Source organism: Heterodontus francisci, chromosome 4, assembly GCF_036365525.1.
Source record: "Heterodontus francisci isolate sHetFra1 chromosome 4, sHetFra1.hap1, whole genome shotgun sequence".
In the NCBI taxonomy this organism is placed as follows: Eukaryota; Metazoa; Chordata; class Chondrichthyes; order Heterodontiformes; family Heterodontidae; genus Heterodontus; species Heterodontus francisci.
This window is the reverse complement of record NC_090374.1, coordinates 200384718-200411342: the sequence shown is the minus strand read 5'-3', so window position 1 is coordinate 200411342 and position 26625 is coordinate 200384718.

Below are 26625 nucleotides of genomic sequence, written 5' to 3'. Positions count from 1 at the left end.
GATCCTCCATAGGACACAGGGTGCCTGATCAGAAGGCCCCCCTCCAGCCCACAATAAGGCCACCTTAAGTAGCAGTTTATTGGCCACTTAAGGGCCTTGATTGGCCTGGGGCGGCCGGGTCGTTTCTCGCCCTCGCCACCTCGCGTAAAAATTGCAGCGGGGCGGAAGGTGTCGGGAATGGCCCCGCCGCCTCCCATTCAATTTTAGGGCCACCCCCACCACCAAAGGTCGATGACCTTTCTTCTCTCCACAGATGCTACCTGACCTGCTGAGTCCTTCTAGAATTTTCTGTTTTTATTTCAGATTTCCAGCATCTACAACATTTTGCTTTTGTCTGATTTTAAGCTATTTAAGTTCAGTACGACTGAGTCGTGAACCAAAATCAACTTGGCTTGGGCAAATTCGGGCTTAATGTGCATACACCTGCAAAATTTAAGTTTTTCGATCCTGACTTCCTTATTCAATAAGCTCTCCCATAAGTGAAATCTTGCTCTCGACAAACCAGAACAAGCCTTTACATAGCTGGTATCTGATAATCTAGTGAGCTGAGGTGTTCAAAGGAAACTCTTGTCATTATAGTTAGCAGTAAGAATACCTGGTATAATATCAGTGCGGTATGACTCAAGCAATACCATTTCAGTGCAGTACAAATTGCATGGTACAATATTATACAGTATAAATTAAGCAATACGATATAGATGCCATATACATCACATGATACCAGTACACTGTAGTAAAAAAAGACTTGTATTTATATTAGAACATACGAACATGCGAATTAGGAGCAGGAGTAGGCCACTCGGCTCCTCAAGCCTGCTCTGCCATTCAATAAGATCATGGCTGAGCGACTTGTAACCTCAACTCCACATTCCCTCTTATCCCCGAAAACTTTTCACCCTTTTGCTTATCAAGAATTTATCTACCTCTGCCTTAAAAAATATTCAAAGACTCTGCTTCCACTGCCTTTTGAGGAAAAGAGTTCCAAAAACTCACAACTCTCTGAGAGAAAAAAATTCTCCGTATCTCTGTCTTAAATGGGCGACCCCTTATTTTTGAGCAGTGACCCCTAGTTCTAGATTTTCCCACAAGAGGAAACATCCTTTCCACATCCATCCTGTCAAGTCCCCTCAGGATTTTATATGTTTCAATCAAGTTGCCTCTTACTCTTCTAAACTCCAGCAGATACAAGCCTAGCCTGTCCAACCTTTCCTCATAAGACAACTCGCCCATTGCAGTAAACCTTCTCTGAACTGCTTCCAATGCATTTATATCCTTCCTTAAATAAGGAAACCAATACTGTACACAGTACTCCAGATGTGGTCTCACCAATGCCCTGTATAACTGAAGCATAACCTCCCTACTTTTGGATTCAAGTCCCCTCACAATAAACAATAACATTCTATTAGCTTTCCTAATTACTTGCATACTAACCTTTTGCAATTCACGCAAGCGGAGCGGCAGCTGGCGGACCTGCGTGGAACCTGATCCGGAGCGGCGGCTGGCGGACCTGCGTGGAACCTGATCCGGAGCGGCGGCTGGCGGACCTGCGTGGAACCTGATCCGGAGCGGCGGCTTTGTCTTTCAACACACCATTAACATATTGTTTGCCTTTACTCCATGACCTTCTGGTCAGCTATTCTGTGACCTTGTCCTATCTACACTTTCTCCTTTGTTATCTCTTGCCCCACCCCTGCTTTACTAGCTGATAACCTTTGACATTTCTAATATTTGCCAGTTCTGATGAAGGGTCACTGACCTGAAACGTTAACTCTGCTTCTCTCTCCACAGATGCTGCCAGACCTGCTGAGTATTTCCAGCATTTCTTGTTTTTATTTCAGATTTCCAGCATCTGCAGTATTTTGCTTTTATTTTAGATGAATTGAGGGCATTGATTAGCACATGGGATTATGATATTATTGCTATCACAGAGACATGGTTGAGGGAGGGACAGGACTGGCAGCTCAATATTCCAGGGTATAGAATCTTCAGGCGTGACGGAGGAGGGGATAAAAGAGGAGGTGGCATTGCACTGTTGATCAAGGAGTCAATTACTGCAGTAAGGAGGGATGACATCTTAGAAGGCTCCTCAAATGAGGCCATTTGGGTAGAACTTAAAAACAAAAAGGGGGCAATCACTTGGCTGGGCATGTACTACAGGCCTCCAAACAGTCAGGAAGAGATAGAAGAGCAGATATGTAGGCAAATCTCTGAGAGGTGTAAAATAATAGGGTAATAATAGTAGGGGATTTCAACTTCCCCAATATTAACTGGGATAGTCTTAGTGCAAAAAGCTTAAAAGGGGCGGAATTCTTAAAATGCATACAGGAGAGCTTTTTGAGCCAATATGTAGAAAGTTCTACAAGGGAAGGGGCAGTACTAGACCTAATCCTAGGGAATGAAGCCCGTCAAGTGGTAGAAGTGTCAGTGGGGGAGCATTTCGGGGATAGTGACCATAACTCTGTAAGATTTAAGGTAGTTATGGAAAAGGACAAAGATGGACCAGAAATAAAGGTACTGAATTGGAGGAAGGCCAATTTCAATCTGATAAAACAGGATCTGGCCAAAGGGGACTGAGAGCAGTTACTTGTAGGAAAGTCTACATCACATCAGTGGGAGTCACATATGGGAGTGGGAGGAAATAGTGAGAGTCCAGAGTCAACATGTGCCTGTTAAGGTGAAGGGTAGGGCTAACAGGCCCAGGGAACCCTGGATGTCAAGAGATATAGAGGATTGGATCAGGAAAAAAAAGGAGGCTTACGGCAGATCCCAAGCGCTGAAAACAGCGGAGACACTGGAGGAGTATAGAAAGTGTAGGGTGGCACTTAAAAAAGTAATTAGGAGAGCGAAGAGGGTGCATGAAAAAACATTGGCGGGCAAGATAAAGGAAAATCCCAAGGTGTTTTATAAGAATAATAAGGGTAAGAGGATAACCAGGGAAAGAGTAGGGCTCATTAGAGACCAACGTTGCAGTCTTTGTGTGGAGCTGGAGGACATAGGTGAGGTTTTAAATGATTACTTTTCATCGGTGTTCACTATGGAGAAGGACGATGTAAGTGTAGAGATCAGGGAGGTAGATTTTGATATACTCGAACATATTAGCATTGAAAGGGAAGAAGTAATAGCTCTTTTAGCAGACTTAAAAGTGGATAAATCCCCAGGCCCAGATGAGATGTATCCCAGGCTGTTATGTGAGGCAAGGGAGGAGATAGCAGGGGCTTTGACACAAATTTTGAAATCCTCTCTAGCCACAGGAGAGGTACCAGAGGACTGGAAGACAGCAAATGTGGTGCCATTATTCAAGAAGGGTAGTAGGGATAAACCAGGTAATTACAGGGCAGTGAGTCAAACATCTGTGGTTGGGAAAATGTTGGAAAAAATTCTGAGGGACAGGATTAATCTCCACTTGGAGAGGCAGGAATTAATCAGGGATAGTAAGCATGACTTTGTCAGGGGGAGATCATGTCTAACTAACTTGATTGAATTTTTCGAGGAGGTGACTAGATGTGCAGATGAGGGTAAAGCAGTTGATGCAGTCTACATGGATTTCAGTAAGACTTTTGATAAGATCCCACATAGGAGATTGGTTAAGAAGATAAGAGCCCATGGGATCCAGGGCAATTTGTCAAATTGGATTCAAATTTGGCTTAGTGGCAGGAGGCAGAGGGTAATAGTCGAGGGTTGTTTTTGCGATTGGAAGCCTGTGACCAGTGGTGTACCACAGGGATCGGTGCTGGGACCCTTGCTGTTTGTAGTGTATATTAATGATTTAGAAGTGAATATAGGAGGTATGAGAAGTAAGTTCGCAGATGACACGAAAATTGGTGGTGTTGTAAATAGTGAAGAGGAAATCCTTAGATTACAGGGAGATATAAATGGGCTGGTAAGATGGGCGGAGCAGTGGCAAATGGAATTTAATCCTGAAAAGTGTGAGGTAATGCATTTTGGAGGACTAACAAGGCAAGGGAATACACAATGGATGGTAGGACCCTAGGAAGCACAGAAAGTCAGAGGAACCTTGGTGTACTTGTCCATCGATCACTGAAGGCAGCAGCACAGGTAGATAAGTTGGTTAGGAAGGCATATGGGATACTTGCCTTTATTAGCCGTGGCATAGAATGTAAGAGCAGGGAGGTTATGATGGAGCTATATAAAACGCTAGTTAGGCCACAGCTGGAGTACTGTGTACAGTTCTGGTCATCACACTATAGGAAGGATGTGATTGCACTGGAGAGGGTGCAGAGGAGATTCACCAGGATGTTGCCTGGGCTGGACCATTTTAGCTATGAAGAGAGACTGAAAAGGCTAGGGTTGTTTTCCTTGGAGCAGAGAAGGCTGAGGGGGAACATGATTGAGGTGTACAAGATTATGAGGGGCATTGATAGGTTAGATAGGAGGAAACTTTTTCCCTTAGCGAACGGGTCAAGAACCAGGGGGCATAGATTTAGGGTAAGGGGCAGGAGGTTTAGGGGAGATTTGAGGAAACAGTTTTTCACCCATAGGTTGGTTGGAATCTCGAATGCATTGCCTGAAGAGGTGGTGGAGGCAGGAACCCTCACAACATTTAAGAAGTATTTAGATGACCACATGAAAAGCCATAGCATACAGGGCTACGGGCCAAGTGCAGGAATATGGGATTAGAATAGTTGGGTGCTGTATGGCCGGCACAGACACGATGGGCCGAAGGGCCTGTTTCTGTGCTGTATAACTCTATGACTCTATGCACTAGGACACCCAGATCCCTCTGCACCTCAGATCTCTGCAATCTCTCACCATTTAGATAAAATGCTTTTTTTATTTTCCTTGCCAAATGGACAATTTCACATTTTCCCACATTATACTCCATTTGCCAGATCTTTGCCCACTCACTTAACCTATCTACATCAACCTATCTATATCACTTTGTAGCCCCCTATGACCTCTTCACAAGTTACTTTCTTGCCTATCATTGTGCCATCAGCAAATTTAACAACCGTACCTTCGGTCCCTTCATCTAAGTCATTTATATGTCCTCAAAAAAATAAAAATATTTTTAAAAATCGAAGCAGTTTCATAGCACCCTTTATCCACAGTACATTACTTCTTCAAAGAACTCCAATAAATTGGTTAAACTTGATTGCCCTTTTACAAAACCACATGATTGCCCTTTCACAAAACCATGTTGATTCTGTCTGATTACTTTGGAATTTTCTAAGTGCTCTGCTATAACGTCTTTAATAATAGCTTCTACCATTTCCCCCAAGACAGATGTTAAGCTAATTGGCTTGTAGTTTCCTGCTTTCTGTCTCCCTCCCTTTTTGAATAAATGAGTTACATTCGCTATTTTCCAATCCAATGGAACCTTCCCTGAATCTAAGGAACTTTGGAAAATTAAAACCAAAGCATCAACTATCCCACTAGCCACTTCTTTTAGGACTCCAGGATGAAGTCCATCAGGACCCGAGGACTTGTCAGCCCGCAGCTCCAACAATTTGCTCATTACCACTTTCCTCATGATTGTAGTTTTCTTGAGTTCCTCCCTCCCTTCCATTTCCTGATTTACAGCTATCTCTTGGATGTTACTTATATCCTCTATAATGAAGACTTATGCAAAATACCTGTTCAATTCTTCTGTCATCTCCTTATTTTCCATTATTAATTCCCCGGATTCACTTTCTGTAGGACCGACGCTCACTTTGTTAACTCTTTTCTTTTTTAAATATCTATAGAAACTTTTACTATCTGTTTTTTATATTTCTAGCTAGCTTTCTCTCGTACTCTCCTTATCAATCTTTTAGTAATTTTTTGCTCTTATTTATATTCTGTCCAATATTGTGACCTCCCACCTATCTTTACGCAATTATATGCGTTTTCTTTAATTCTAATACTATCTTTAATTTTTTAGTTAAGCATGGATGTTTGGGTCCTCCCCTTGTAATTTTTCTTTCTCGTTGGAATGTATCTATTCTGTGTATTCTGAAATAACACCTTACATTTCTGTCACTGCATCTCTATTGACCTATCCCTTAATCTACTTTGCCAGTTCACTTTAGCTAACTCTGCTTCCATGCCCTCATAATTGCCCTTATTTAAGTTTAGAATACTAGTCTTAGACCCACTCTTCTCTCCCTCAAACTGAATGTAAAATTCAATTATATTATGATCACTGTTGCCTCGGGGTGCCTTCACTATGAGGTCATTAATTAATCCTATCTTGTTGCACAATACCAGGTCTAATATAGTCTACTCTCTGGTTAGCTCCAGAACATGCTAAGAAACTATCCCTGAAACATTCTATGAACTCTTCATTTAGGCTGCCTTTGCCCATCAGATTTTTCCAGTTTCTATGTAGATTAAAATCCCCCATGATTATCGCCACACCATTCCACCAAGCTCCCATTATTTCTTCCTTTATAGCCCGTCGTACCATGTGGTTACTGTTAGGGGGCCTGTACACCACCCCCACAAGTGACTTCTTGCCTTTATTATTTCTCATCTCTACCCAAACCGCTTCTACATCCTGGTTTCCTTAGGTCATCCCTCTCTACTGCACTAATACCATCATTAATTAACAGAACCAGCCCTACACCTTTTCAAGCTTCCTGTCCTTCCTAAATGTCATGTACCCTTCAATATTCAGATCCCAATCTATGTCATCCTGCAGCCATGTCACTGTACTGGCTATCAGATCATACTTATTTATTTCTATGTGGCACCTTTCACGACCTCAGGATATCCCAAAGCTCTTTACAGCCAATGAAATATCTTTTAAAGCGTAATCACTGTTCTGATGTTGGAAAGGTCATAGCCAATTTGTGCACAGGAAGATCCCATAAGCAGCATTAGATAATGGCCAGATAATCTGTTCTTGTGATATTGATTGAGGATTAAATATTGTCCCAGACACCAGGGAGAACTCCCTTGCTCCTTTTTGAATAGTGTGATGGGATCTTTTGCGTTCACCTATAGGCAAGTCCTTGATTAAACATCTCATGTAAAGGCAATTCCTCCAACAGTGCAGCACTACCTCAGTTACTGCACTATAGCATCAATCTGGATATGGACTCTGGAGTGGAACTTGCACCTTCTAATTCCGAGGGTGCTATTGTGGTATTTACTATAGGATCACAGTATCAATTGAGCAATATAATATCACTGAAGTAAGAATCACATGAAGTATGAGAGGGGAAAAACCAGCAAACTGCAGACATTTCAGCTTAACATCAATTGCAGAGAAGCTACTGGAATCCATAATTCGAGGTAGTATGACTGAGTGCTTGGACAAGGATGAGCTGATCAAAAGAGTAAATATACATTTGTGAAGGGTAGGTCATAACTAACTAATCTAGTTGAATTTTTTGAGGATGTCATAACATGATAGATGTAGTCTATCATGCTAATTTGATGTAGTCTACATGGACTTCAGTAAGGATTTTGATAAGGTCCTGCATGGGAGATTGGTTAAGAAGGTAAGAGCCCATGGGACCAGGGCAATTTGGCAAATTGAACCCAAAATTGGCTTAGTGGCAGGAAACAGAGGGTAATGATCGAGGGTTGTTTTTGCGAGTTGAAGCCTGTGACCAGTGGTGTACCACAGGGATCGGTGCTGGGACCCTTGCTGTTTGTCGTGTATATTAATGATTTAGACGTGAATATAGGAGGCATGATAAGTAAGTTCGCAGATGACATGAAAATTGGTGGTGTCGTAAATTGTAAGGAGGAAAGCCTTAGATATTTGGATGATGTAGATGGGCTGATGAGATGGGCGGAGCAGTGGCAAATGGAATTTTATCTTGAGATAATGAGGTGATGCATTTTGGGAGGACACACAAGGCAAGGGAAATACAATGGATGGTAGGACCCTAGGAAGTACAGAAGGTCAGAGGGACCTTGGTGTACTTGTCCATAGATCACTGAAGGCAACAGCACAGGTAGATAAGGTGGTTAGGAATGCATATGGGATACTTGTCTTTATTAGCCGAGGCATAGAATATAAGAGCAGGGAGGTTATGATGGAGCTGTATAAATGCTAGTTAGGCCACAGCTGGAGTACTGTGTACAGTTCTGGGCAGTACACTATAGGAAGGATGTTATTGTACTGGAGAGGGTGCAGAGGAGATTCACCAGGATGTTGCCTGGGCTGGAGCATTTCAGCTATGAAGAGAGACTGAAAAGGCTAGGGTTGTTTTCCTTAGAATAAAGAAGGCTGAGGGGGGACATGATTGAGGTATACAAAATTATGAGAGGCATTGATAGGTTAGATAGGAAGAAACTTTTCCCTTAGCGGATGGGTCAATAACCAGGGGACATAGATTTAGGGTAAGAGCCAAGAGGTTTAGAGGGGATTTGAGGAAAGAAATCACTCAGAGGGTGGTTGGAATCTGCCTGAAGAGGCGGCAGAGGCAGGAACTCTCACAACATTGAAGAAGTATTTAGATGAGCACTTGAAATGCCAGAGCATACAAGGTTACAGGCCAAGTGCTGGAAAATGGGACTAAAGTAGTGAGGTGCTTGATGGCCGGCACAGACACGATGGCCCGAAGGGCCTGTTTCTGTGCTGTATAACTCTGTGACTCTCTGACTCTATGATATATAGGGCAGTGTCTATGGATGTTGTCTATATGGACTTCCAAAAAGCATTTGAAAATGTCACCCAAAAGACATTATTTGCAAAAATTAACATTTGTGCAATTGGACTAACCTTGTTACATGGGTTAGAAAGTGGTTGGGACATCTAGCATTTATATAGCACCAAAAATGTAGCAAAATGTTCCAAAGGTGCTTCACATGAATGTTATCAAACAAATCTGACATAGAGCCACATAAGGAGTTATTAGAGCAGATGGCCGATAGCTTGGTCAAAGAGGTAAGTTTTAAGGAGAGAGGTGGAAAGGTCGAGGAGTATGGGAGGGAATGCTAGAGCTTAGGGGCTAGGCAGCTGAAGACATGGCCTCCAGTAGTGGAGGGAATAAAATCAAGAATGCGCAAGAGACCAGATTTGGAGGAGTGCAGAAGTCTTAAAGGTTTATAGGGCTGGAGGACATTACCAGAGATAGGGAGGGGTGAAGCCATGGAGGGATGTGAAAACAAGGATGAGAATTTTAAAATTGGAGGCATTGGTGGATCAGCAGCCAATGTAGATCAGCGAGCATAGGTGTAATGGTTGTGTGCAAGTTAGAATACAAGCAGCAGAGTTCAGCATGAGCTCAGGTTTGTGGAGGGTGGAAGCTGGGAGACTGCCTCGAAGACCATTGGAATACTCAACCGTCTGGAGGTACCAAAAGCATGGATGAGTGTTTCAGCAGTGGATAAACTGAGGCAGGGGTGAAGACAGGCAATGTTGTGGAGGTGGAACTCACACTTTGTATGGGAGATGATATGCAGTCAGAAGCTTAGGATCAAATAGGAATTCATAGAATCATAGTAAGTTTACAGCACAGAAAGAGGTCACTTGGCCCATTGTGGACAAGGATGAGCTGATCAAAAGAGTAAATATACATTTATGAAGGGTAACTAATCGCGTTGAATTTTTTGAGGATGTCATAACATGATAAATAGAGGAATGTCTATGGATGTTGTCTATATAAATTTCCATAAGGCATTTGAAAATGTCACCCAAAAGACATTATTAGCAAAAATTAAAGTTTGTGCAATTGGCGTAACCTTGTTACAAGGGTTAGAAATTTCGGGCGAGCCGAAAAACGTTCCACCCATTCTAATCCCACCTTACAGCATTTGGTCGTAGCCCTGCAGATTACAGCACTTGAGGTGCATATCCAGACTTCTTTTGAATGAGTTGAGGGTTTCTGCCTCAACTACCCTTTCAGGCAGTGAGTTCCGGACCCCCACCACCTTCTGGGTGAAAAAATCTTTTCCTTGTCTCCTCTCTAATCTTTCTACCAATCACTTTAAATCTATGCCCCCCTAGTCACTGACCTCTCTGCTAAGGTGAATAGATCCTTCACTTTCACTGTATCCAGGCCCCTCAAAATGTTGATACATTTCAATCAGATCTCCCTTCAGCCTTCTCTGTTCCAAGGAGAACAACCCCAGCCTATCCAATCTTTCCTCATAGCTGCATTTATCCAGTCCCAGTAACATCCTCATAAATCTCCTATTATTTATAACAGTATAATATTTATAAAAATAAGGTTGTGTATCGCATGGTTTTGCCTGAAACAGGTAGTAGTGAAGTAGAGCTGGATGTTGTCAGTATAAGTATGAAACTTGATATAATGTCTTTGGATGATGTCACCAAGAGGCAGCATGAGAAATAGGGGAGAACCAAGGATAAGTCTTTGGGGAAACTCAAGGATAACTGTGCAGGAATGTGAAAAGAGGCCATTGCAGGGGATTTTCTAGCTTTGACCAAATAGGTAAGAGTGGAGCCAGGCAAGGGCACTACCACTCAGCTGGATAATAGAGGAAGAGGATGGTGTGGTCAACCTTGTCAAAGCTTCGGAGAGTCTGAGAAGGATGAGGAGCAGTTATGCAACATGGTAACATCGTAACAATCAGAGAGGATGTAATTTGTGACTGCAATAAAGGCTATTTTAGGGGCAAAAACTGAGTGGAGAGGTTCAAACATGGAGCTGCAGGAAAGATAGACATGATTTGGGAAGCAGCAACATGCTCAAGTGCTTTGAGCGAAAAGGAAGATGGGGTGGTGGTTTGCAAAGGCATTGGGGTCAAGGGCGAGTGTTTTGAGGAGGGGATAATGATGGAAGATTTGTAAATGCAGGAATAAGTACCTGTTTACAATATCAGCTAGCATGAAGGCCATGAATGAAAGTTGGGTGGTCAGCAATGTACAGGGAATAGGAGAGCAGGAGGTGGACAAGATGACAAGGAGGACAAGGAGAGTGCATGAGGAGAGATAGGAGAAAAATTTGAGAAAGATGCAAATTCAGGGGAAATCTTGGAGACAATTTGACTTGGTGGGCTGGGGAAGAAAGGGAAGCAGCAAAGGCAGCTGAACAAATGGTCTCAATCATAATGATGAAGAAATCTATGAGTTTCTCACACTTGTTGCAGGTAAGGATGGAAGGGAATGGGACAAGGATTTAAGGAGACAATACTGCCTTTATAGTAATGCTTTTGATTTGCAAATAATTCCAATAACACATATTGATTATTATTTAATGAATCACTGATTGTCATTTGATAAAAAATTGGAGTGAATAGACATAGGAAGTCCAGGCAATCATTGTAGGTTAACTGTTACTAGTGGAAATTAAAAGGAAGAAAACTTTTAGATGTGTGAGGGGTGGGGGGGATGTGGAAGATGGGAGATGCTTTGGGACTGAATATTAGATCACAATAGATCACTGCGGCACAGTGGCGCAGTGGTTAGCACCGCAGCCTCACAGCTCCAGCGACCCGGGTTCAATTCTGGGTACTGCCTGTGTGGAGTTTGCAAGTTCTCCCTGTGTCTGCATGGGTTTCCTCCGGGTGCTCCGGTTTCCTCCCACATGCCAAAGACTTGCAGGTTGATAGGTAAAGTGGCCATTATAAATTGCCCCTAGTATAGGTAGGTGGTAGGGAAATATAGGGACAGGTGGAGATGTGGTAGGAATATGGAATTAATGTAGGATTAGTATAAATGGGTGGTTGATGGTCGGCACAGACTCGGTGGGCTGAAGGGCCTGTTTCAGTGCTGTATCTCTAAAAAAAAAACTTAGATCCACAGAATGGCACCATTGTAGGTGTAACCTCGCCCTACCTCTGCACACCCCCCCCCACCTCCCCCCAGCCCGCTCCCAGCTCTCCACCCGGGAAGAAAGTAAGTGGATGCTGTGGAAGTTCTTGGCAGAGAGAAGAAAAAGTAGATATTCAAGCTTGGGTAATTCCTGGTGCCTCAGGTGGTGGGCTACATGAATATTCGCTGTAGTCTGGAGGTGAGCTGTCCACCAATACTTTTGGCAGCAGACATGTCAAGGCCAGTTAGGAGACGGAAAATAGGGAATAACATGCCAGAAGGAAAATTACATTAAAAATGCAAGAGAAATAATAAACTCCAGTACCAACCACCACAACATATTTTTTTTGAACTCATTTAGGAGAGTAATTTCCAGGTTCCAATCTCAAACTTTGCTCTTGTGGTTTATAATGTCATTTGAACCTTTGGATGACATTATTCCCTTTTAATCACTCCCAGTATCCCTTACTGTCTTTGTTTTACCTTCCTGTCAATCATCTGACAATATTATTCTGTAAAGAAGAAATCAAAGTAAGCTCTCTCAAAGTACAGTCAGTATCATTTAAGTTCTGCTTTTGGTATTGATTTCATCTGATTCTGAAGTGTATAATGTAGAACATTTATAAATGGCAGAATAGTGAATATAAGTCTATAATTAAATCTGTTGGAGGGTAATTCGATACCTCCATCAGTTGAGAGGCTTTGCTATCACAGTTTATGATATCATGTGAACCCCTGGGGCCTAATTACTCAGTCCCGACAATGCTGTTATATATTATACAACATATAAAACTTTATAAAATGATTTAAAAATACTTACACAAGTTTAGCAGAAATTAATATATCATAATTTGTACATAACTTCAATTACAAACACAACCTGACTAAACTTTACAGCAAAATTACAATATGACTCGGACATAAAATTCATAAAATAGTCCAACTCTCCTTCATACAGTAAAAGTTCATAAGTGCTTCCAAGTAAAATTTGACTGTATTTTCCTCAGGAAGATAAATTAAGGCAATTAAGTTTCCTCCTAGCTATAATTTCCAATAAAGTTTTGTCCTGATGATATCGGTTATGTTGGACATACCATGCTTTTTTATGCCTGAAAGATGACAGTTTGCATTTCAGCTTGATCACTTCAGATACTTTGATGCTAGTTTGGCAGAGAGTTACTGAACAAATATTCAAGTTGGTTTTCAAAATAGATGAACAATTCTGAATAGACTTGCATTAAAAAAGAAACATAACTCCTTAAAAATGTTAAGAGTGTTTTTTTGGTCTGGCTCAAATCTCTTTTCCAAGATATTTTCTTTCCTTTTCCTTTCTTAGGTTTCCTTCTGTCACACACTGTCCCCTGTTGAGTGGGCAGAGTGCCAATCCCCATGCCCTTAGGCAGTACCACTCTACAACTGGCAACTAAGACATGGGCAAATGGTATCCCTGGCATGTTTCTTGCTTGTGATATTCCCTCAATCCTTGTGGGGAAAATGCTTGACCTCCTCGGATCTTCCCCCCAACTGTGTTGTTGATATTGGGAATTGAGGATGAGGTGTAATCCAACACCCTCATACTTGCCTGAAATCCTGAGACTTTTGACAGCTCGAAAGAAAGAGTATTGAATCTGAAAATAGGAGGGTTACATTAATGGGATGGTGGTGGGGGAGGGGGAGGTGGGAGGGGGGCTGGGAGTGGTTGTGGGGGCTGGGTGATGGGGTGTGTGGTTGGAATTTCAACCACCAATCACAAATAGGGAAAATGCAAATGGTTTACAGTCAAAATTTGTAATTCATGATTCCTTCATGACCCACTGCTTAAGGCAAGTTATGGGCACAACTTGATAATGGCAAGTGATCCAAATAGCACACAGGAAACATAAGTTGTAGCAGATCGGGTGAATCCGACCACATCCGATTATGTTTGATGTGAACTAAGATTCAACAGCACTTGGAACCAAAGTCCAGCTATACAATTTTAGAAAGAACAACTTCAAGGATATGAGGAGGGCTAAATCAGATTGATTGATGAAATTGGTTCTTAACACCTAAATGATGAGCAAATTGATCACTTCCAATAGCATACTGAGAAGGATGCAGGAAAAATACCTATCTAGGATTAGTATACACCAGCGCACTGTGGCTGCAGTGTCTACCATCTGCAAGATGCTACTGCAACAACTCACCTTGGGTCCTTCGACAGCATCTTCCAAACCCGTGGCCTCTACCACAGAGAAGAACAAGTGCAGTAGGTACATGGAAGCACCACCATCTGCAAGTTTCCCTCTAATTCACACAACATCCTGACTTGAAAATATACTGCCATTCCTTCATCATCACTGGGTCAAAATTATAGAATTACCTATCTAACAGCACTGTGGGTGTGCCTACAACACACGGACTGCAGTGGTTCAAGAAGGTGGCTCACCATCATCTTTTCAAGGGCAATTAGGGATGGGCAATAAATGCTTCCCTTGCCAGTGATGCTTCTTTCCCACAAATGAATAAAAAAAATCTCTAAAATATGACCCTAAGAGGAGTAACAGAAAAACAAAAGCTAAATAAAACATAATTTTTTTATTCCAAACATCATGATAACTTTGGAGACTGAGTCACCCTGGTTCATGCTCACCTATGTATCATTAGGCAACTCAACTATAGAAATGGCATTGACAGTGGTCTAGAAGAAGGTGGACTGCCTGACCACTTTACCTGTAACGCTTTTTGGAATGCAAAGTCCTACCAAGGGGCAAGGAAACAAAACAAATTAAAATAAAATAAAGATCAGTCTTTGGTTTCACAAATGTAGATTAAGGACTACTAGACAGAAAGCTGAAAACAAGGATTCAAATCTGGAAGGAAATGGCGGTCTAGTCTAAAGCCCAACCTTAAAATATCCTGTGATGTTTGATTTTATGTGCAGCTTTAGAAGTTCAGCTAAAATTCCTAACCACGCCTCTACCCAGAGTCATCGTTCCTGCCACTTAATGACCCAGTATGCGAACTGGTTAACTGATCTTGTCACACATACTACAGGTTCAATCAATATGCAGCTTCACAAGGATTATATGTTCTCATGGGTGTGGCACAAGATAGGCAAAAGTCCTTTCTCTGTCATAGAGATTAAATATATGCATCATAATATTATTAATGCAATAACTGCTCATTAAAACGTTCTCCAATACACTGCAGGATCAGTTACCAAACACATTCTTTATGACTCCTTAGTTAATGAAGTTATGTGTGTTTTCCAGCAGCGTTTTATGACTGGGAGTTTATTAGTCTCAAGTGGCACTGCTGGAACTACTTTTTAACATCTGTGATTCATTTTCTCACCCATCCTGATCTCTCTTCCAAATTGATCTAATTCAATTCCCTTCTGTTTCTTTCTCCACCGATTCTTCCTATCTGACTCGGGCCTGGTTTTCCTATTCAAGGCTGTCACTTTTTTTGCATTCTTTTCTTCTTGTTTCTCTCTCATAATTTCCTGAATTGTTCTCTCATTTTTGTCTCTTGACATTTTTTTATTTCTTTCTCCTCCCTTATACTTCCCATATAATGATCACTGGTGTGAATGGAGCAGACTGAGACCCAAAACTCCGTTGATCTTCAACTGAGCCCAGTGCTAAAGTATAACACTATCAAAACCCTTTATACTTTTATGCTTGATGATTCCAATGTATTAAACAAGTGGTAATCGTATTACAGCCTGGAAGCGACTTGCAGCCCACATTTCCTACACCTATACTTGCTATCCAATGTGCCTTTGTGTTTACATTCATGACTTGCCCAGTTGTGGAAGGCAGACTGGGCTATGATTTAGTACTGTTTCCCACTATTTTGTTTTCAAGCAAAAGAAAACAAAAGAATGCTATGAGAAGATGGGGTTATCACAGTGCATGAATAGCAAGCGAAAGTGTTCTTCATTACCCCTATTCAAGGTGGTACTCTTCTTCCTTACTCCCATTCAAGGTGGTTCCATTCTCCTCTTTACTCCCATTTAAGGTAATATTCTTCTCCCGCTTACTCCCATTTGAGGTAATACAGTTCCCTTCCTCATGCCCTTCCAGGTAGTAATGCCTCCCTCTTATTTCTATTCAGAATATTATTGTTCTCTCTGTTACTCTCATTCAATGTACTACTGTCTCCCCCTTACTCCAATGTAAGGTAGTACTGTTCCCCTCCTTCTTGCCAGTTCATTATAGCACGCTTCACCTTATCTTCATCATCCCGAACCAAACTTATCCTCTTCTTCCCTCTCTTGCCCCAGCACAAATTAGCATAGTTGGTCCACCTTCTTCAATATGTTACTGGCACATTGAAATTGATGGAGTGGCCATCAGGTGGTTCTATAAAGAGCAATCAATTTGCTCGACCAGATTAATAACTAGCCAATAAAGACAAAAATGTACCCCAGTAAGTCCATCAAGACAAAAGATAGGTTCAGATATTTCAGTTATGTACACAGTGCACCAAATTCATTTTACAAATGCTGACTGGCCAGCTGTGTATTTCCAGTATTTTCTGCTTTTATTTCAGATTTCCAATATTTGCAGTTTTTCTGTTTAATTTCTTTTAAAATGCTATATACAATATGCTGGAGAAATAAATAATTTTCCAAAAAATTATAAAACCCTGGGCTTTCTAACTGCAGACTATAAGGACAAATATTTTAACAGACTAAGCACAGACTCACAGAATCGTTACAGAGGCCATTCGGCCCATCATGTCCACACTGGCTCTCCAATAGAGCAATTCCCTCAGTCCCATTCCCCCACTTTCTCCCCTTAATCCTGCACATTCTTCCTTTTCATATAACTGTCGAATTCAATTAAATGCTTCAATTGAACCTGCCTCCACCACACACTCAGGCAGCGCATTCCAGACCTTAACCACTCGCTGCGTGAAAACATTTTTCCTCATGTCACTTTTGCTTCTCTTACCAAATACTTTAAATCTATTCCCCCACGTTCTCGATCCTTTCAAGAGTAGGAACAGTTTCTCTCCATCAACTCTGTCCCGATCCCTCATGATTTTGAATACCTCTATCAAATCGCCTCTCAGCCTTCTCTTTTAAAAGGAAAACAGTCCTAACTTCTCCAATCTCTCTTCAGAACTGAAATTCCTCATCCTTGGAACATTCTCGTGAATCTCCTCCCTAAAGTGCAACACCCAGAACTGGACGCAATTTTTTTATTTAGAGATACAGCACTGAAACAGGCCCTTCGGCCCGCTGAGTCTGTGCCAACCAACAACCACCCATTTGTACCAACCCTACAGTTATCCCATATTTCCTACCACCTACCTACACTAGGGGCAATTTACAATGGCCAATTTACCTATCAACCTGCAAGTCTTTGGCTGTGGGAGGAAACCAGAGCACCTGGCGAAAACCCACGCGGTCACAGGGAGAACTTGCAAACTCCGCACAGGCAGTACCTGGGTCCTTGGAGCTGCGAGGCTGCGGTGTTAACCACTGCACCACTGTGCCACTCCAGCTGAGGCCGAACTAGTGTCTTATACAAGTTCAACATAACTTCTTTGCTCTTGTACTCTACGCCCCTATTAATAAAGCCCAGGATACCGTATGCTTTATTGATCACTCTCTCAACCTGTCCTGCCACCTTCAATGACTTATGCACATATACACCTAAGTCCCTATGTTCCTGCACCCACTTTAGAATTGTACCCTTTATTCTATATTGTCTTTCAATGTTCTTTCTATCAAAATGAATCACTTCACATTTCTCTGCATTGAAGTTCAGCTGCCACCTGTCTGCCCATTACACCAACTTGTCTATGTCCTTTTGAAGTTCTACACTATCCGAATGATAAAATTGAATTACATATTCTGAATTACAATAAATGTTACTCTAATGGTTTCCAAAATGTAATACAGACATTCATTAATTGCTGCTTAGGCAAGAAAGTTGTTAGGCATTGGGTCAGATTTTACTTTCAGGAGTGGAGTGATAGCTGTCACCACTGACCTTAAAGGAAACTGCCCACAAAAATCTAGCAAGCTCTGTGGTGCGGATTTTGCCTTTCCTGATATTAATTTTATTTGTGTCCCAGCTGTAGGGGATCGCTGGCATCCAGCAACAGTGATGTCATCAAGCATAGTAAGCAGCCAATCACATCGAAGAATTCTCACAGACAATAAATCAGGAAGTATCAAGCAGGTTTCATCATTCACTTTCTATAATTTTACAGAAAGTGAAATAAAAATTGTGACATACACTTAGGATTAAGGTAGAAGCTGAAATTTAAAAAAGTATATATTATTTTAAAAATCTATGGATTTTTTTTAGCATGAAATGCTGACAGTTGACATTCCAAAAATATCAAATTAGTCTTTCAGGGCCAGAGGGGTTGTTCAGTCATAATTACGACTTACTACACCAGTTACACCTCATTTAACAAGGCGTAGCTTTTTCAAGGGCTTTTACAACAAGAATAAAAGCGTAAAAAGTGGAAGTTCATGCCAAATGAGTGATCCAATTGATTTCTAGCTCTGTGGAGGAGTGGGCAATCACTGTCAGCAACTTCTTGATTTCCACACATGTGCAGATGCCAGAAGTTGCTGTCAGTTTCACAGAGTAGTGATGGCAAACACTGACAATTTCACTGTCATTATAACTGTAAAAACAGGGCCATCTGAAAAAAAAAACTTTAGCATCACCTGCTTCCATTTCTTTCACCTCCTATGCTGATAGAGTAAAAAAGCAGACTAAATGTTTTTAATATTTCTTGCTGTACCGATGTAAATATTTAGTGCATATTGTTATTACTGCATAATAATGTTGCTGCTGTTGTATCGCAGAATTTAATCAAGTATAGTTTAAACAGTTGGGAGAGGCTAAAATAATTTGGCCCTCTAGATGATAAAATATAGTCAACTAGTTTTTCCTAGGAGTCATGGCTGTGCTGAGTTTTAGCTGTGCTGTTATTTGCACTTATAGTAATGCCACTAATACATTCCCAAGTCCAAATTCCTGAAAAATTCAATGCACCAACCCCTGGAATCCTAAAGATGATCTTTTCATGAGCCCTTATGCTGCAGTCGTCGCTGCATGGATCCTATCTGTCTGTCTTAGGTTCTTGTCTCTGTGCTTGTAAACAACCTTGGCAATTCAGTTCCATCTAACGTGTACAGCAAAGTGTTAAATCAACACAAGGAAAACTTCTAAGTTTGAATTCAGTCGATGCTGACTTTGGAAACAGTCAAAAAATGAAACTTTAAATAATAGCTGCAGCACAAAAAGAGAGCAGCAGATTGCAGTACAGATTTGCACTAAACTTGCTATTTGTATGGGCTTTTTAATTAGAGAGAATTCTGAAGTACATATAATTTCTAAGCAGTAAGTGGTCAAATAGTTTGACAAAATTTTAATATATTTCAGAATCAGAGTTTTGCTATATCAATTGTCATTTCACGATAAACTTAGGAAACTTATGAATCACAATACAAATATACCATTTTATAGAGGATTGAACAGACAAAGCAATGGTCTATAAACTTATATCCCTCATCAGTTGAAAATCAGCCAGAAATAACATTCAGTGATATTTATTCATCATTTTCTGGAAAAAGCTTGCTTCATAATCCAGCTTCAATTTAAACTTTTTTTCAGTTGAAGAATCAAAGAGAAGAGTAAGTTATACTTCTCTTTCGCTCAGTTTGAATGCAGGCCAAAGTTATCATCAGACACGCCACTTTCTGGTATATTGTGTAGCTATAAACTATATGATATTAAAATGTCAAAGCTAGCTTTTTTTTTCTAAAGTCATGCTTGTGATGATTAGTTTTGTATTGTGATATTAAAGGACCCCTCATAACACTCGGACCGAGATATCGTTCTTGCTCAGTTGGGAGTAGGATTTTTAATAACTTCTGCCAATCAAAAGTTGCTAACATTAAATTCAGCTTTTACAGGCCTGGTGCCAGTAAATAAGTTACAAACAGTGCTGTCTAGCTGTCATTTGATAGGAAAAGGTCAGCTTACAAGGAAGCTTTTTGTCTTTTTTACGAAAATGCTGAAGCAAGCAATGTCAAAATCCAGCTGCAACAACACGAAGGAGCGAAGACAAATGATTGCTTTCACCATTGGACAGTGGATTCGCAGTCTCGAATACTGAAACACTCCATAGTATTACAGAAACAGCTGTAATAACTGAAATGCAATGGATTCCCCCATTCAACATTCCCCCCTCACCACCCCCAAAAATAAAACGACTAAGCTTTCTTTATGAATTTGCTCTTTCACCTTTCTGAGGGAGGTGTCATGAGTTAAAAGTGATGGAGTGCGCTCACTGTCTGTGACCTGCTGTGTCGGAGATGAACTTGAGACAGGATGCTTTCGCTCCATGGCCTGCCAAATACTAGTTGTTGCCAGGTGACAGCACATGGATTATATGGAATGCTTGGAAACCGTATCACATCATTCAGGCTTCTGGATAGAGCAGAAGGGATGCTTTTTCTCTTCATTATTCACCAGTCTTGTCACAGGGATTAAACAGACGGGTTGCCAGGCAACAGCACCGAGGAGGTCCTCTGCACACCTGCACCAAACAAGAAACCCAACACGAACTTGTCAAGTCCTGGAAGCATTCTGTTGTGGGAAAAATTATGTTCACTGGGTTGTGCGGGGAATTTTCTTGTTAATCGAATCCCTTTGCGTCAACTTAATGAGTACCCGTTCCCTAATACAGCTGTTAGAATTGTCTGCAATTACCATGAGAGATTGGACAAAACTCATAGAATCAAATTAGAATAAATTACACCAACATGGTGCATAAGTATGAAGTAAATCTGGCTAAAGTTTGGAATATTGTGTTTTCTATTCATGTACTATCAACAGAAAGGGTGCACTCCTGTGTGAAAAATGACATTATACGGCTTCTTAACTGGGAGACAAAGGAAGTCCTGAGGGCAAACACTCTGCACTGGAATGTCTTGGCAGCTCGCCAGGCTGCTAATGAAGTAGTCAGCACTAGTCACTGCATTGCATGCGTTATAAAAGCAGTGGCGGCTTATGCAAATTGCCTTTCTCATAAACTGCATTAGCATTTCTTCCATCAAATGAGAGGAAAAAAGGCTGCATGACCTACTGATTTCATTGGGACAATTCTGTAGTAAGTATGTGATCGTAAGGTTTCACCAGGGCATTATGCATTCCCGTCGGATCATGCTTCAAGCTGGCGGACCACAGTCTGGGGAAAGAGGAATAACTAACGTAGTATTAAAAAAGCAAAGGCATTCATTCCAATGGTAAATTTCTTTTGCCACAAGGTGAACTTGCCCATCTGAATGTAATGCTTAAAGGCATTATGCACCAATAATGAATATGCATAGGTCTTCCACTAGTCATAGTTATAATATACATAGGCCAACTCGAACATCCTCTAGAAATATAGGGCAGGATTTTCAAATGTTGTGAGGCAACTCTTGTCTTGTTTACTAGCTGAGTCCGAGCTAATGCTTCATTAGTGAAGTGGAGGCTGATCTCTGATCGCAAGTCCTCTCTGGATCTACAGCCTCTCACTTCAAGTCCTATCCACCCCTTCTCATGGTGAACTCTTACTTACAGTGGAGGGACAGATTTTGGAAGGGCCAAACAAAATCCATTGTGGTATGGAAGGCGACATCTCCAAGTACTTTCGGTGCATATGGAACAATGGTAACACAGTGTGGACTGTGGCAGAGGGCGAAAGCAGAAAAGCACTCTGTACCAGACATCCACTGTAGCTGCCGAACTACCTGGACATCTTGAATCCTCCTTGCATCTGGGATTGTGCAACAGCAGCCGAGAGAGTGCAGACAGTAGCATTCAGCCTTCTTCCACTTTTATCAAATTCCTTAGCATAGGTTTAGCTGTAAAATGTGACCTACAGACAGACATACAACCAAGTCTTACGGCGATGGGAAGTGAGTGAAGTGACATGTGCAGTCACAATGGAAGTCGTGGTCCTCAACCTGCATGTAGGCGGACCTTAGATTTTGTCCAGTCGCTAGATATATCTGGAAGTAGCATCAGCATCGGGCAGCACTATATGATGACCCAGATGCCCTATTTAGGGATGCAGAGCTGGCCGGTTTTCACTGGAGGGGCCGATTAAAGGCGATCTAAACAAAGACTGTTCCTTACGTTACTGCCCACAGTTTGTTGGGAGTGACTCAATCTGAAGGCAAGAAAGTACAGAAGAAAGTAAAGACAAACACAAAGTCACCAATCATGACAGGGGCATGCTGGAATGTCCACAACCTACTTGATCATCCAACCAGTGGTACACCTGAATGGCGTGCAGCTCTAATAGCCAGGGAACTTTGATGGTATGGTGTAAATACAGCTGCTGTTAGCAAGACAAGACTAGCAGGAGAAGCTCAACTTGAAGAAATAGGAGCAGGATACACTCTCTTTTGGAGCAATCTACCTCCTACAGAATGGAGAAGGCAGGGGTTGGTTTCTCCATGAGAAACAGAGAAACATAGAAAATAGGAGCAGGAGTAGGCCATTCAGCCCTTCAACCCTGCTGCGCCATTTATTATGATCATGGCTGATCATACAACTCAGTAACCTGTTCTGGCTTTCGCCCCATATCCTTTGATCCCTTTAGACCCAAGAGCTATATCTAACTCCTTCTTGAAAACATACAATGTTTTGGCCTCAACTGCTTTCTGTGGTAGCGAATTCCATAGGCCCACCACTCTCTGGGTGAAGAAATTTCTCCTTATCTCAATCCTGAAAGGTTTACCCTGTATCCTTAGAATATGATCCCTGGTTCTGGACTCCCCCACCATCGGGTACATCCTTCCTGCATCTACCCTGTCAAGTCCTGTTAGAATTTTATAGGTTTCTATGAGATCTCCCTTCACTCTTCTGAACTCCAGCGAATATAATCCTAACCGACTCAATCTCTCCTCATACATCAGTCCCGCCATCCCAGGAATCAGTCTGGTAAACCTTCACTGCACTCCCTCTATAGCAAGAATATCCTTCCTCAAATAAGAAGACCAAAACTGCACACAATATTCCAGGTGTGGCCTTACCAAGGCCCTGTATAATTGCAGCAAGACATCCCTGCTTCTGTACTCAAATCCTCTCGCTATGAAGGCCAACATACCATTTGCCTTTTTTACCGCCTGTTGCACCTGCATGCTTACCTTCAGCGACTGGTGTATGAGAACACCCAGGTCTCGCTGCATATTCACCTCTCTCAGTTTATAGCTGTTCAGATAATAATCTGCCTTCCTGCTTTTGCTACCAAAGTGGATAACCTCACACTTATTCACATTATACTGCATCTGCCATGCATTAGCTCACTCACTCAACTTTTCCAAATCACCCTGAAACCTCTCTGCATCCTCCTCGCAACTCACCCTCCCACCCAGTTTTGTTTCATCTGCAAATTTGGAGATATTACATTTAGTTCCCTCATCTAAATCATTAATGTATATTGTGAATAGCTGGGGTCCTAGCACTGGTACCTGCGGTATCCCACTAGTCACTGCCTGCCATTCGGAAAAAGACCCATTTATCCCGACTCTTTGTTTCCTGTCCGCCCACCAATTTTCTATCCATCGCAATACACTACCCCCAATCCAATGCACTTTCATTTTACATGCTAATCTCTTATGTGGGACTTTGTCAAAAGCCTTCTGGAAGTCCAAATAAACCACATCCACTGGCTCCCCCTCATCAACTCTACTAGTTACATCCTCCAACAATTCTAGTAGATATGTCAAGCATGATTTTCCTTTCGTAAATCCATGCTGACTCTGTCCGATTCTACCACTGTTCTCCAAGTGATCTGCCATAAAATCTTTGATAATGGACTCAAATTTTTCCCCACTACTGACGTCAGGCTGACTAGTCTGTAATTCCCTGCTTTCTCTCTACCTCCCTTTTTAAATAGTGGGGTTACATTAGCTACCCTCCAATCTGTAGGAACTGTTCCAGAGTCTATAGAATCTTGGAAGATGACCACCAATGCATCCCCTATTTCTAGGGCCACTTCCTGAAGTACTCTGGGATGCATACCATCAGGCCCTGGGGATTTATCGGCCTTCAATCCCATCAATTTCCCCAACACGATTTCTCTACTAATACTGATTTCATTCAGTTCCTCCCTCTCACTAAGCCCTGTGTTCCCCAACATTTCTGGTATGATATTTGTGTCCTCCTTTGTGGAGACAGAACCAAAGTATGCATTTAGTCGGTCAGCCATTTCTTTATTCCCCATAATAAATTCCTCTGTTTCTGACTGTAAGGGACCTACATTTGTCTTCACCAATCTTTTTCTTTTCACATACCTATAGAAACTTTTACAGTCACTTTTTATGTTCCCCGCAAGCTTGCTCTCGTATTCTATTTTCCCCTTCTTAATCAATCCTTTGGTCCTCCTTTGCTGAATTCTAAACTGCTCCCAATCCTCAGGTCTGTTGTTTATGCCTCTTCCTTGGATCTAATACTATCTCTAATTTCCCTTGTAAGCCATGGTTTGGCGACCTTTCCTGTTTTACCTTTGCGCCAGACAGGGATAAACAATTGTTGCAGTTCATCCATGCCCTCTTTAAATGTTTGCCATTGCCTAGCCACTGTCTTCCCTTTAAGAAATGTTTCCCAATCCATCATGACCAACTCACACCCCATACCTGTGTAGTTTCCTTTACTAAGATTCAGGACCCTTGTCTCAGAATCAACTACGTCCCTCTCCATCTTGATGAAGAATTCGATCATATTATGGTTGCTCATCCCCAAGGGATCACGCACCACTAGATTGTCAATTATTCCTCTCTCATTACACAATACCCAGTCTAGGATGGCCTGTTCTCCAGTTGGTTCCTCAACGTATTGGTCCAGAAAACCATCCCGTATACACTCCAAGAATTCCTCCTCTACGGGATTGTGACTAATTTGATTTGCCCAATCTATATGCAGATTAACGTCACCCATAATTACAGCTGTTCCTTTATCGCATGCATCTCTAATTTCCTGTTTAATGCCATTCCCAACATCACCACTACAGTTTGGGGGTCTATATACAATCCCCACTCATGTTTTTTGCCCTTTAGTGTTTCTCACCTCTACCCATACAGATTCCACATCATCAGAGCTAATATCTTTCCTCACTATTGCGTTAATTTCCTCTTTAACCAGGAATGCAACTCCACCGCCTTTTGCTTTTTGCCTGTCCTTCCTAAATACTGAATATCCCTGGATGTTCATTTCCCATCCCTGGTCACCTTGCAGCCACGTCTCCATAATCCTGACTGTATCATACCTGTTTACATCTATTTGCGTGATTAATTCATCCACTTTATTGCGAATGCTCCACGCGTTAAGGCACAAAGCCTTAAGACTTGTCTTTTTAACATTACTTGTCCTCTTCCCACTATTTTTCACTGTGGCCCTGTTTGATTCTGGCCCTTGATTTCTCTGCCTATCACTTTTCTTATTCGCCTTACTGTCTTTTGTTCTTGTCTTTGATCCCCGCTCCTCTGACTCCTTGCAAAGGTTCCCATCCCCCTGCCATTTTAGTTTAAACCCTCCTCAACCACTCTAGCAAATACTCCCCCTAGGACATCAGTCCCGGTCCTGCCCAGGTGTAACCCATCCAGTTTGTACTGGTTCCACCTCCCCCAGAACCGGTCCCAATGCCCCAGGAATCTAAAACCCTCCCCCTCACACCATCTCTTCAGCCACGTATTCATCCAATATATCCTGCGATTTCTACTCTGACTAGCACGTGGCACTGGTAGTAATCCTGAGATCGCTACCTTTGAGGTCCTACTTTTCAACTTACTTCCTAACTCCCTATATTCTGCTTTTAGGGCCTCATCCTTTTTTTTACCTATGTCATTTGTACCAATGTGTACCATGACCACTGGCTGTTCACCCTCCCCCTTCAGAATGTCCTGTAACCGCGCTGTGACATCCTTGACCCTCGCACCAGGAAGGCAACATACCATCCTGGAGTCTCTTTTGCGGCCACAGGAATGCCTGTCTATTCCCCTTACAATTGAATCCCCTGTAACTATTGCATTCCCACACTTTTTACTCCTCCTCTGTGCAGCAGAGCCAACCGTGGTGCAACGAATTGGGCTGTTGCTGCTTTCCCCTGAGAGGCCATTCCCCCCAACAGTATCCAAAGCAGTATATCTGTTTTGCAGGGGAACAGCCACAGGAGATTCCTGAACTGCCTGCCTAGTCCTCTTGCACTGCCTGGTGGTCACCCATTCCCCTCCTGCCTGTGGGGTCTGAGCCTGCGGTGTGACCACCTCTCTATACGTGCTATCCACGATACTCTCCGCCTCGTGGATGCTCCACAGTGTACCCAGCCGCCGCTCCAGCTCTGAATCCCGGGCTTCCAGGAGCTGCAGCTGGAGACACTTTTTTCACACATGCTGGTCCCGGGCACTGGAATTGTTCCCGGCTTTCAAAATGGAGCACGAGGAGCACACCACAGCTTTGAGCTCTCCTGCCATGACTTCAATTAAATTAAACCTTCTGGATGATCTAAATGTCCAATCATATCAGTTACTCTAGGGCCCTTCTTCCCTGGTCCTCATTACTACAGAACTCCCTAAAATAAAAACCACTACTTACTATATTTGAAATAAACTTTAAACTTTTAAACTTTTCTTACCTGCGATACTTACCCAGCTATTTAGACATATTCCCTAACAGCAGTGACTCACCAACCAATCATCTTGCAGCTTTCCTGTGACGTCACTGTTAGGTTTTCTTTTCAAAACTCCGGCACACTGGAAGAGGTCCGACTGCTCTCCGCTCCCAGAAGGTAAGAGACTGAACCTTGATCCTCGGGTTCAATTTATAGGCTCCGCTCTCAGCGTTCTCCCCACAAGTCCGCTCCACTCCTCTCCCGAGAGGTAAGAAATTTCAAAGGATCTGGAAAACCTTCCCAAAGGCATCAACAAATGCCTGATC